General features: G+C 41.4%; 1 protein-coding gene across 13 annotated transcripts in view; it reads right to left on the bottom strand.

Annotated features, from left to right (window-relative positions):
• Positions 1-13,414, bottom strand: part of TRIP12 (thyroid hormone receptor interactor 12) — a 79,120-nt gene extending 65,706 nt beyond the window's left edge. For 5 of the 13 annotated variants that reach the window (XM_056498398.1, XM_056498397.1, XM_056498394.1 and 2 more), the window contains exon 1: positions 13,157-13,413. The gene's annotated coding sequence lies outside the window, so the exon portion shown is untranslated. Of the gene's footprint in view, positions 1-4,255; positions 4,484-12,914; positions 12,961-13,156 lie in introns of those variants that run through there. The other 8 variants (XM_056498390.1, XM_056498387.1, XM_056498392.1 and 5 more) reach the window with 6 other exon arrangements.
• Between the last annotated feature and the right edge of the window lie 351 nt (positions 13,415-13,765).

The raw sequence follows: 13,765 nt of genomic DNA on the forward strand, positions 1-13,765 counted from the left end.
GGCAGCTTCATCATGGTGCAAGATAAAATAACTCTTTACAACACTTTAGTAAAAAAACCACAGAGAATAGAGTGGCTTCAGGAAAAGACAAAAAATAAGAAGTAGGCAGGCTTGTAAAGAAAGGCAGAAAATATCAAAAAAGGCCCAGAAGTGAGCCCAGTTTCTTCCCTCCCCTCTGCACAGTATCCTACATATCAAATGGAAAATGTACGTATTTTCTAAAGGCTGCAGCCTCCCTTACTCTTCCATCTGTTTCACAAAACAAAGACACTCAGTTGGGAGCATGCATATCCCCACCCCACACATAATTAATGAGCAAAAAAAGCATTCTAGTAATCCCAGTATACTTACACCTCCATTTCCCCATGTCAAGTCTTGGAAATACATATTTTCTCCTATCAACTACTGGGATGAGGTGCTAGGAGAGCACTCAACTCCCACTAGCTACCAAAGATGCCAAATTAATTGCACTGACTTTGGATTTTTATTTTATGCTTTTCAAAATTTATCTGTATGTTTACTCTGAATTTAAAGGCTCCCCTGACAGATCAGTTTTGGGACACAGACATAATGTACTGCTATTTGAAAACAGCCTGATCTGTCCAACCCAAACTTCTTCCACAGAACTGAAAGCTGATGAAACACCGCTCTGCAAACATGCGGTTATCTATGAAAACTAATTGAAACTACTTCCTATTAAATGTCTATTTTGTTAGAAGTGGAGGAGATAAAGCATCTAACACTGAATTTTCAAAACAGAAGTCTAGAGTTGTTTTTGCTTATATCAAGGGCAGAATATGCCACTAGCATATTACTACCATTAACATGGTAGTATTTATTATATTAAACAGTTGCATGATAAAAGCCTAAGAGTTTCAGAAGTACTTTTTCATTTTCAAGAAAAACACTTTAAATGTGGCACCACAGCTTGTGTTTTACAACGGATACTTTTTAAATTGACAGGATAAACAATATTTAACTCACTACTGAAGTTATAGCACAGACTAAGAAGAAAAAACAAACAGGCCAGACTTGAGGGCTGAGCCACAAGTCTGCACTATGCAGTTGCTCAGCTGAGCTCCATTTTATCTCCCAAAGAATATTAAGTACTGATGGAAGCTAAGAATCTCAACTACATTTCTTGAGAGACATCCCAGTGAGTATGGTCACCTAGACAAAAAAAAAAGGCAAGGTTGTTGCTCTAATCCAAAGCTACATGGAAGTCTTGTGTACTACCCAGAAGGTAGTTTCCAACTACTACATGTATTTATCCAAAGTTACACACACCTCAGAGAGTATGGCGATAGAGTACAATCATTAGCTTCACTATTATGCCAGTGCAGACCATCTTCATGTTAAAATTCAGCACACGAAACTTAGGGAGTTGGTCAAAAACATAGATTGCATCTGTACAAGCTGACATACACAATTTAGAATCTGACACTTTGATCTATCACCAACTGTCACAAGTTAAACTTTTCCAATGCTGATGAACCAACTTGAAATTTTATCAGCTTCTCCTCCACTCTCCGACTACAAACAATACTCCAGTCTATTCAAGTACAAACAACAAAACTGTTTAAATTATAATCTCTCACAAATTTGTATTTTCAAGTTATTCTCACTTCAAAGGCCACCAACCTTCCCAACAATACAGCAAACACACTCCAAGAATAGATGCAATTCTAGTTTGTTGTCATAATCTGGAATACTATGGAGTAGTAACAAACATTGCTTTTGGATGCATCTAAGCTCAACTTAGACTTTCATATCACTAAATTCTGCCACAGGTTGAGCTGCTACTTCTTGCTGCCACAGGTCTGGGCTTGCACTAGTCACATCCTGCATTTGATGAAGGATGTCAACAAAAAGCCCAAACCCTTTTGAAATAGGCTTTTTAACCAGCTAGAACATATACACAAAGCAAGGATAGAGGTTCACAAGCCCCGACTCAGCTATGTCTTACAGTTAGGTGAAAATTTGAGGAAATATAGTAGCTTGCATCTCCTCTACTTGTCACACTCTGACCTCTGAGCAGCATTCCTGAATCCATTGGCACAAAGCTCTGGGTTCTTAAATTCCTTGTCTCAGTCGTTCAAAGCTTAGGTATGGCAGGTTATCATCCTTAGAATGCCTTCCCTTAAGGGAATGAAGCGCACAGATTCCCACAGGAGCAACTATCTTACCTGGTATAGCTGTAATATTTATGACAACACAGCTAGAATCAGTGGTATGAAAACTGAACGCTTGTACATACTTTCACATTCACTTTTTGTCCTCCTTAAGTTAGCCTTTAGCTGGCAACTAGGATTTTACACAAAAATCAGGCATTTAAAGTCCTCCAACCTAAAGCGGTACAAAAAGTACAGTAAGGAAGAATCATCTCTTTGCTTTAAAGCCAAATTACTGTTAAAAGAGATTCCCTTAATGCTGACTGAATTTCCAGGAACAGGCCTTCTCCTTTCCTGAGAAACAAAGTCTATTTTTTTCAAGTACTTTTCACAGGACAGCCTACCCTCCTTCTCTGTCAGTAGTGCCATTATATTTGTTTACTCCACGAACTTATGCAGATAGAAATCCTCATTGAAGCAAAATTTCAAAGTTTAGGAAAAAAGTACTCTTTGATACGACTACAGCTTCTACCTGGTGGGCTTCAAAGCCGTGTTACAGCAAACACACTCAAGTAAGAATATTCTACCATTCAAACATAGCTGGACTTAAAATATTCACAGCTACTCTGAATGCACAGTCAAAGGTCCAAGGTTTTGAAAAATAACTGAAAAACAGTGTCTCTGTAAGCTGTGGGGAGCTGTTAAAAATGTTAAACATTTTTAACACTTGAAGGCAGGCAATAATGCTTAACTTGTAATGGTATTAAATCTTAAAATCATACTTCAGTAATGACAGGACATCAACAGACTCCAGAAGCAGAAGATTTTGGTTTTTGACAGCAGAACTCTGGACACTTGTTACTATTTCCTGGCTCACAGAAGAGAGGTCATTCAGTATTTTATTTCTGTTTTGTTAAACTCAAGACTATTTAAATTGCTGTTAAGTAGCATCCAAAAACATTGCATCATTGCATAATTTAACAGAAAGTGTTTGCAACGATGGAAGACTGTTACCCATAGAAGAAAATTATAAACTCAAATGAAAGCTTTATTATTATTACACCCTTCATAATTTCCAAATAACTACACAGGTGATATGGTTTTCTAAACACAGAGCTGTTCCCTCAAGACTCCCCTTTCTCCAAAATTATCAAAATTTTCAAGTCCTTTTCTCTCCTCTGTCCCTCTCCCAAAATAGCAAGAATATATCAAAATATGGAGCAGTAAATTATTCTAAAGAGACATTTGCAATGCTGTGAAGTACAATATTACCACTCAATATGGAGATGATGTACTTCAGCACAGGAAAAAAAAAAAGCTTTACTGTAAGCCAAATCCTGTCAGTTGACCTAAGCATTAGTGCCTGCATGTTCCAGTTCCTCCCAGCGTGATGCTGGAGGGGAATGGAAGAGGAGGCGTGGAAGAGGAACCAGTGCTTAGGTGTATATACCGTTACAAAGTAACTGAGAATTCCCAGGGCTTTTGTACAAACAGTGTTTATCTGGAATACTCTATCCCATCACAAAGTAGGCCTTTGTCAAGAGACATGAATTCCAGCTGAAAACTAGAAAGGGGAGCTTAAAAAAGTTAACTAATAAAACCTGTACTATTTAGCCTGGCAAGAAGGTTGTAAATACTTTTAGCAAGTGTTAAGAGTAAAACATCAACAGAAGAAAATAAAGAGAGAATAGTATTAATACAGTTAGCAGGCAAACAGTTAAGAGAAACTTCCAGGCTGGAAATTAGATGATTCTAAATTTTGAGATGTGACATGCTGAAAGAATATCCCAGGAGGACTGAAGAATTAAGAAGTCAAGTATGAGATTTCTTACTAAGCCTATTCCTAGGGAGTCTTCATTGTCCTTAGAGACAACTAACACATTCTGTTGTCCGACTGTGCCCACCAGAGAGAGGGGATGCTCATGCTGCTCAGGTACAAAAATCTCTTTAAAGTCTCAGTTTCTACAAAAAGCTAGTTGCCCTCCTTTGGATCTTTTGGCTAAGAAAGTAACTACCATACCACTCTTGCTATCATAACAGCCATTCTCTTTCTCAGAAGGTGTAAGAAAAGACTGCAAAGAAGCCAAAACCTCTATCTACAATTTGTGAAGCTTTTCCTGTCCTTCTTGTCCCATGGTACCTACCACCAACGCTCTGACTGAAGAGAGAAAACTTGTCCCCACCACACCTTCTCCTGGGAAAGAGGAGGGGAGGCAGAAGTCTGTCCTCCACAAAGCAAGTTACTGCAGTAAGCAGCAAGTTCTAGGATTTAAAAATAAAAAAACCACAAACCATATACCACACTTTTGGATAGGGTTAGTCTGTGCAGAGGTTGTTTATCCAGCTTGATCCCTCTATTGCTGTGTCACTCTGGGCCCATATGTTCATGTTTGATATCTGCCACATGATGGGGGGGCTGTGGGGGAGGAGAGGGCGGAGGGAGGAAACTTGCCAAAGTTAATATATTCCAAAAACCAAACCAGTTATTCCATTTGTGGAAAGAGCCCCATCAAGAACTAGCAGACAAAAACATAGGAGTCCTATGAAAGTGCAACAGAGAAATTCTGTAATTAAATTGCTAACATTCAACTCAACTGATGTTTCAGAAGGGGGTACAGAACAGAGAAAGTCAAAACACTACTTGAACTCTGCTGTTATATCAATCAGCACTATCACCTGCTATCTGGTTTTGATTTGCCATTTTCCTGAGCTTATTTTCCAAATAGCCTGACATCATTTTGGTGAAGGAAAACAGTATTGCAAATCTGTGAGTCTAATGAAGAAACCACTTCTTAGCTGAAGGGGAACAGCTTTTAATTTAAAACACACTGTACAATTTGGTGATGCAGCGTGATCTACATGGCATACTTCTGATAAGTTTTTAAGATGCTCCAACACCACTTAAATAGGATTAAAATTAATTCAATTAAAATTAATTAAAATAGTAGTACAGATGAGTCCTAACAAGGTTTCCGGTAATTGCAAGGTAGATGTGAATCTGCAACAAACAGATGCAACACTAGTTTAGCACAGGCAGATTGCTGAGAACAGGTTGAGGGAGTTGACAGTGCTCCTGGTAACACTACAGGTACTACCAGCAAGAATCGCAGCTAGCATTCAAGTGTGAGATCTCAATCTGATATAAACCCAAGATTTCATCTGAATAAAAGACATGAGTTAAGAAGTTTTGAAAAACAGATGATACAATTGTTTATCCATTGACTTGTTATTCAATAGGAATCTATTTAAATAATAGTTTTTACAGCTTTTGGCTAAGTCTGTGACAGAGGAAAAACACGCAGGGAATACACTTTATTCCACGCAACCTCTGAAAGCCATGAAGTATAGCAGCAAGTATGGTCACTGCAGATTGAGATTACTTTGCCTGTCACTTCAGGTGGAGTCCCACAGGCAACTTTACATTTAGTTTAAATGTATTCCCAAAAATTAACTCATCACTACTTTTCTATTTACCTCAAATTTTTAAATATAAAGTTATCAAGTTCTTGAGTTCTTCTCCACAAAGAATAAATAAAGTTGGAATTTTCAGTGCCCATTCTGTTTCACCTCCAGTTTGATTTGGACAATACGTCAGAAATCTTTATTAAAAAAAAAGTATGACCATGGTGCTCAAATACATCAACATTAACAAAGGCATTAAAGTGGTACCATTCCTTCACATTGTAAATTTCACAAAATTCATCTTCATCTTCACAGCTAATCTGAAGAGAACTCAGTTTCCACCCACTCCATGGAGATTTAAATGTGCAGACTGAGGTGTGCAATGGCATTTCCCTTGAAACACTTCTTCAAATTCTAGTTACAAGGTGCTGGTGGAAGTCCTGAGGGGCTGTCAAAAGTCAGGTATCCAGCAAGTCTATATTCATTTGCAAGTCTACAGCAGAACTGTACCAACTTAAGAGCTCCCATAGAGGAAATTTGAAAAACGTGTATTTCCTATCTTACTTTTGGCAAAGGAATAGATCTGTTCTTCTGCCACGCTCCTTGTAACTGGGTAAGGGCGTGAAACTAACTTCTTTAATCCACAATCTTATGTTATAATGCAAGTCTTAACTTTTATTACCAGTCTTTTATTGTAGAATATTATCTGCTAAATAAAACAGGCAGAATACTACCTGAGTAAGATACAGCAGCATCCACTGTCATCACATAAACTTGAAAAACACTGTGGAATAGACTGCAGCACATCTTTAAAGCACAAGCTCTAACACTCGGAATTGTGGCTTAAAGTTTGCTGAAGTTATGCAGCCTCTAGGCCTTTCATTAAACGAGACTTAGCCAAAATTTCTCCAGCTGTTTAACTTAAAGATCTCATATGTACCTACCTAGCTATGTAGCTGCTTCTCAGATGCTGCTCACTCAGGCTTACTGACACAGCTTATGACTGTCTGCTGTCCTTGTTCAGCTGAATGATTTCCTACCTTCCCCTCACCCCTGTAAAATGCGCAAGCTCATCAAGCCATCATACCTGAAACAACTGCAAAGCTCAAGATAAGTGAAGTTTTAAGAAGAAATTACAGTTTGCAGTCAGTAAGTTGATTACAAATAAAGTGTATACTCAAAGAGGAAGAAAACACTCACTCTCTAAGGAAGGCAGAGTTCCAAGTTTAAATTCAGCATACAGCCTATTAATATGCACCCTCAGTTACTTTCTTCATTTGTTCTCTTTAAATGCACAGTCACATCTCACCTGTGATCAGAAGATTCAGTTACACTGCATTCACCTTCCAGGACAGGACACTCCCTACACTGAATAAGCTAATTACATAAGGGATTTGACATTAGAAGACACAGAACATTATTAACTTGGATAAGATGCCATCCTCTAGCCCTGACATTAACCACATCTTACAGCATTATCCTGTCCAAAAAAACATATCTACCACATATTCCACAAAGGCATATATAATGTAAAGAGAGCTTCTCCTCACTAACTGCAGGAGCTAAGGTAACCAACTAATTATTACACCAGTATCAAGGACATGTAATTCAAGTCCCTTGATGAGTGGGTGGGATGCAGGTGTGTGTTTTTCCTTTTCTTTAGGGCTGGAGGGAAGGGGGAGGAGGGCATGGGGGATATCAGAGTCCACCCTGACTAGTGTTACTATGCATTGTTCCCATCTTTCGTTTTTTGGTTCCTCAATTCATTTATGTTGCTACTTATCCTAAAAAACTCAATGTTTTCAACTCAGAAGATATTCTACAAGGGTGTATTTTTGATTTCCACACTTATTTACCTGCACTTTTAAACATCTATGCAGTCTTGGGCTAGAGCAGAGGTACAGAACTGAATTCAAGCACATAAAGCCCACATACAGGAAGGTCATTTCTCCTACCCAGAGCTGGTAAAACAAACTATCATAAGCTCAAAGTAAGGCAAATAAGACAGAAGACAGATATGGAGTAAAATGAGAGAGAACAAAACAGCATACATGCTTTCTAAAAGCAAATATAGCTAAATCTACACCTAGTGACCTTGGAGCATGAGTTTGTCACAGACCTATTTTTCCCTAATAGTTTTAGTATTAAAAGCTACACCTGAAAATCAAGATAAAAAAATTAGTTACTGCTCTGCATTAATAAAAATTGGTATTAACCATGCTTCAAGCCAGCCAAAAAACTGAAGGAGGTGCATGCACACTGCTAGTATTAAGCCTAATGCCCATCTCAGGGTTTGACAGCCTCCTGAAAGTTTAACACTTCTGTCCCCAAAAAAAACATACACACATCAGAAATTAAAGAACATGCTTATATTCTTTATTGCCAACTTTACAAAAGTCTAGCAACTATTTGCCCTTCTTTACACTAAATTTAGTTATTCAGACTTCACGTAATACAACACAAGTTGTCAGCAACAAGTTGCTCTAAAAGCAGAATAAATGTGAAATATACCTTGCCCTTCAGATCTCAAAAAAAACCCATCTTACTCAAAAAGTACCAGGGACCTCAGCTTCCATTCTGAAACACCAAATTGCTCCCTACAACTCAAGGTTCACATTCCAGAAGATGACTCAGACCCTTTCATACCTTTTATGAAGGTCAGATCTTTGCAGTGCAGCATGTGCACTTTATTGTGGACACTATCAAAGCAAATCATTCAGAAAACACTTGAGAAAATGGGATTTCACTCCCAGTCCACAAGCCAGCACAGTATTACTACAAACTGATAAAACCATTCCAGTTCCTTCTCCACACATACCTTTGTACGTTTGTAAGGTTTGAGGTTTTTTCTCCTTTCTTATCACTCAAGAAAATGGACCTCTTTTTTTATCAGGTTGCAATCAATAAAAAAACTATTCCAGGGCAGAAGAAGTCAAATGTGAGAAGGGCCAAGTAACTTCCTGAGGTCCTTGGCAAACAGGCTTACTGTATGGATCCTAACAAGACAGGCTTTTCTGGAGCAACTGAGGCTTGAACATCACTGCTAGTACTTCTCATGCCTCTTCAGTATTGAAGCCCAGCTTTAAATATCATGATTAACTTTTTCGATAATACATCTAAGTCTTCCATTTCTCCTATATGAAAATAATAGTTCCATTTTTCTTTCCAGAGTTGACCACCTACTGGTCTACTTGACACCTACTCTCAGGGCAGTTTGCTGCCATATTCATACCAAGTACCTCCATGAGTCAAGTTAGACTGGGAACAGTCAGTACCTTGCAAGACAAGCCTCATCACAGACAAGGAGAGCAAGCAGATTGGGTCTGTCTGCTCGAACCCTGGCTGCCAGACAGAGCTGAAGGGTAGTATGACTGCATATTTACACAGTTGGACTCTACCAACTTGACGGGAGGATTAGGAGAACAATTGCTCCTCAAGCTGAACTTCGTACTAAAGCAACCATTTCTGGTATCCAAAAGCAGGCGGGAGAAGCCAGTTGACTTAGCCCTGTCCTCCACAGACACTGTACATTATATAAGTAGCTAAAATTTCTTTATTTAGAGAAGATAGTTTTAAAGCATGAATTCAGCAATGGTTTTGTTAAAAAAAAACAATCCTGAGACAAGTGGCTACATACATGCATTTTTTTCATTATTGCTCACCACTGAGAACTCTGAAAGTAGTTTTGCTCCTTCAGAAGCATTTTTTTTCATATAAACTGAAAAAAATAGGAGTAGGAAAAACATTAATATTACTTTGTTTTGCAGTTACCAACATCATGTCCTAAGTTGAAACTGAGCTATGGAACTCTTGGCAAGAGGTTGCTTCATATACTGCCATAAATCTCTTGTAATACTATGTAATGATTAAAATATTAAGAGCACATTTAAAATATTACTTCTTCAGAAAACTAAGCATACTAACCCAAAGCTAATATGTTACGATACAAAAAAAAAAAAAACAAAAAAAAAAACCCAAACCAAAAACCCCAAGGTACTACTGCCTTCAGAGTCAGTACAGAATGGGGCAGTGACACCTTGATGAAAAGAGCATAAAAGTGTCAATAGAGAGCTTTTTAGGGAGTGTTAGTAATTCGACAGGTGATGAGCAGGACACTGATCATCCAACAGACCAACGGGAGATCCCAGAAACATTCTGGTTTAAGTTTTTGCCAATGCCATAGTTCACCATGTTGAACAATTTGTGATTATACTTTGTCACAATAATTTAGCCTCAGTGTGACAAAAGACAGGTCCATGATCAAAAGTGTTTTATATGATGCTTACCAGTTAGTTTGTTAGAAAACATAGCATGGCCTATAAAAACAAGATTATCACAGATAGCTGTGAGATTCATTTAGATGCAAATTAGGGACAAACATGTAGTTTCACTTACTAACTCTTCTACTTCTGCTTCAGCTTCATCATTTGGAAACAAAAGGAATTTAGTCAGGTTATGTTTCTGGACTGCTGCAGAGTAAGTAACTGCACTTATCAGTGATGCAAGAATCCACATGGAAATTGATCATGTCTCCACTGGTGGCATTAAAGACAAATGCATTTTATTCTTATTACACTGCTGCAGAAGGAATAGTGTTGTTGTCACCTATAGCTTTAGGCCTCAAATTTAGGAATGATTTTATATGAACAAGTTTTCATTCGTTTTGGGGTTTTTTTCTGTAATATTTACACTTTGGGTTTGAAGATAGTCAAAGTACAATACAAAAAAAAAAACTAAAAAAAAAAAAAAAAAAACAAAACACAAACAACCAAACAAACAAAAAAACCAAAAACTTGTGCATGATTCCTGATTAGGAATGACAGCTTTGATTATTCATTTACTGGGAAGATGAAGAATATTTCCCCTAATGGTCACTTTGACCTGAAAAACTTTTGCAAGACATCAAAAGACTCCATTTTCATAAGCTCTTACTCAACAGGTTGGCACTCCTACTGAAGTAGATCTGCTATATTAATAAGCAGTAATGTCACACTGTGGATGACCTACAATCTTTCTACTAACAGCTAAGGCATGTTTAGGCTCCTACCTAAGAAATCATCTGGAGACTGAAGACTCAAAGGTTGTTAATTCAAGTTTACCACTCATATTTTACTCAGAAAGACCCTAAGAATGGGATAAAAAAATCTGATTACCTATACTTCTAACACAACAATAAGATACAACAAACAATAAAAATTAAAAATACCTTTGCATTTAAGATTAAAAAAACTGAGCTACTCACAATTAGCTGCATTTTACAAATACAGAAACTATCACAAGTTAACAACATGTATATTGCCAAAAACTTTAAGCATTATTTACAGAATTTATTCTTCAGACCATTGTTTTTAAACTTTAGTTCAAATACAACATATTTTTTTAAAATATCAGCTGCAAAAACAGAAATACTAATATTTTCACAAATGCATTTAAAGCCTATTGATGTTTCTTAAGTAGGCTACCAAACAATGAAAAGCTATAGTCATTATTCCAGTGCTTTCATGTCCACCACATATACTTCTACATACATAAAGTAAAACTTGTTTAAAAACTTTCAGCTTAATGCAAATAATAAATCTCAGAAACCTCAGAAATCAAATACCAAAAAAACCCCAAAAAACTAACAAAAAAAAAAAAAAAAAAAAAAAAAAAAAAGGCCTAAACAAACAAACAAAAAAATCCAAACCAAAACCCCAACCCTGTATAATAAGAACTCTAATCTTGGGAGTGGAAAAGGGAAAACTGAAAAGAAGAGACTACACCAGAGAAAAACATAAATAATCACAGCAATGCTTTCTAGCTTTTAAAGTCTTACAAAAGTATATCCACAGAGTCAGTTCCCACAAGAAAATCTTGAAAAATTAATTTAAGTGCTCAGAATTCCTCTTCTTTCTCATGATGATAGATGTACTTCAAATTTATCAGTTGGTAATTACTCAACTCCTCTTTATGGCAGCCTTTAAAGCACCAGGAAGCTCAAAATTAGTATTACACACAACACAAACTGTGGAAGTTACTCTGTTTGAGTAAAGTTTTGCATTACAGTGTTAGAAGCTCTGAATCAATGTTGTTTCTGCTGAACAAGGCAGGAAGAAAAAGAAAAAAAAAAAAAAACAACCTGAATAGTGTTTTTAGGGGGGGGGGGGAATTTAAAACAAAAATTATTACTGGATTGCTACACATAATAAAAACGCTCCCAAAACAAACTACACACTCTCTGAAAGCGTTCCTAAGTTCCAAGCCAGACTCACAGAATAAATTTAGGCCAGTACCAAGCACTCATTTCTTCCCCGTGTGTAAATGCGACACAATCAGGCCTCACATGCAGGCCTCTCTCTCCAACACAGGCAGGACCTTTGTTCGATACGTCGATGTTTTTCCCCCAAAGCCCTTGACATAACTTTCCATTCTTTCCCCTATTATTTTCCGGTTCTCCGTCTAGACTTTGGGACTCCCGGGCCGTGCAAACCCCCGCCTGCCGGAGAGCCCGTGCACTCGGAAGGGGGAAGGGGGAACAATAAAAAAGTTGGACACAGGAAGACGGGCCTGCAGGTCTGGCGAGAGCCCCGGCCTCGGTTCCTTCCCTTCCCCGATCGCCGGGGCAGCAGCCGGGAGCCCCAGTGCCACCAGCCCCCCCAAACCTGTCCCACTACCCAGCCCCCCGGGAAAAGGGAAGGAGGAAGAGCCAGGCAGGAAAGGCAGAACCCAGCGTTTGATCAGCCTCCAAGTACGACGCATTATGCAAGCAAACGCAAGGACCAGGCAACTTGCTTCTTGACTGAAAACAAGAAAAACATCAGCACGAAAACATTTAGCTGCGAAAATAATCCCTTTCGTGGGCAGCCGGCTTTGTGACTCCGACCCCACCGGCGCCTCCGTTTTCTGCCCACCTTCTTCCTCCCCCCAAAAAAGCTTGTGAAATATGGACGTCGGCCGATTGTTTAGCATTTTTACCGAGCTGGGCAGGAGGGAAAGAAAGAGAAATTCCTATATTTTTCCTTTATGATATCCCCGAGCTTCTTCAGAGAGGGGAAAAAAAAAATAAAAGGGGGGTGGGAAAGAAAGGACCACTCAGGAAAAAGGGGCCAAGCGGAGTGGGGGAGGGAAGACGGGGAAGGGCATCGAAATCGGCTAGGCAGTGTCAACACTGACACTGCCCTTTTGTATCAGCAGGCACACAGGCCCGCGGAGGGGCGGCCGCGCTGCCGCCCCCCTCCCCGCCGGCCGGCCCGGGAGAGCCGAGGTGGTCCCGGCACCCCTGCCTGGGGCTGGGGGGGGGACGAGGGATGTCTCTGCAGCGGGCTCGGGGGACCGCCTGGCCATTTTCTCAGCTCCATTTCCACCCCTTCCCTCCACGGCGAGGGCCCCATTCCACCCCTCCGGGCCGCCCCACACACTCACCAGCGCGGCGCCGTGCCGTTCCCCGCTCCCCTTCGCCCCCCCCCCCACCCCCATCTGCAACAATGCTCCGGGATGGCGCCGCTCCCCTCCCCCTGCCCCGGGCCGCCAGGAAGGGCAGCTCGGCTAATGCCAGGATGACACAACAGGCCCGGCCCGGAGTCGCCGAGGGGCCCAGTGAGCGCCCCGCCGCCCCGCGCCCACCCTCCCGGCGCCCCCCGACCGAGCGGAGGGACCCCGGGTACCTAGTTTGTCCCGGTGCGGCCTCCGCAGACGCTCCGTGCCTCCCTCCTCCCGGCAGCAGCCGCCTCGCTTCCCTTCAATTATCAGCTGAAGCCGCAGCACCGAGCGACGCCTCGTCCGCCGCCTCCGCCGCCGAACCCCTTCCAGCGGCGCGAGGGGGAGGCCGCGGGACTACTTTTTCCTGGCGCCGGGGCCCCGCCGGGGCCCGCGCGCGCCCCGGGCCGGCGGGCGGCCCCTGCCCCGGCTGCCGCCCCCCGCGCAGCCCCCGCCGCGGCCCGCAGCACGGCCCGCTCGCAGCGCTCGGTGCAGCCGCTGGCGGCGGTCGGTATCCCTCCGCCGGGGTCGTCACCTCGGGTCCGCGGGAATGTCCCCCCTCGGGGCGGCCGGGGGACGGTCGGGGCGCGGGTCGCTGGTGGCACCGGTAGCGGGGGTCAGACCCTGCCCGGCACCGCGGGGCCGCCGCGGCTGCTCCTTTAAGAGGGGGCCGGGCTAGCGGTGACCCCGCGCGATGTCCGCCCCTTCCTGGTTGCCATGGAGACCGCCCGCCAGCGTCCCAAAATGGCGGCGGCGGAGCCGCGCGGGTCCGCCGCTCTCTCCACCGCCCTGGAAAG

The sequence above is a fragment of the Oenanthe melanoleuca genome, chromosome 9, assembly GCF_029582105.1.
Source record: "Oenanthe melanoleuca isolate GR-GAL-2019-014 chromosome 9, OMel1.0, whole genome shotgun sequence".
In the NCBI taxonomy this organism is placed as follows: domain Eukaryota; kingdom Metazoa; phylum Chordata; class Aves; order Passeriformes; family Muscicapidae; genus Oenanthe; species Oenanthe melanoleuca.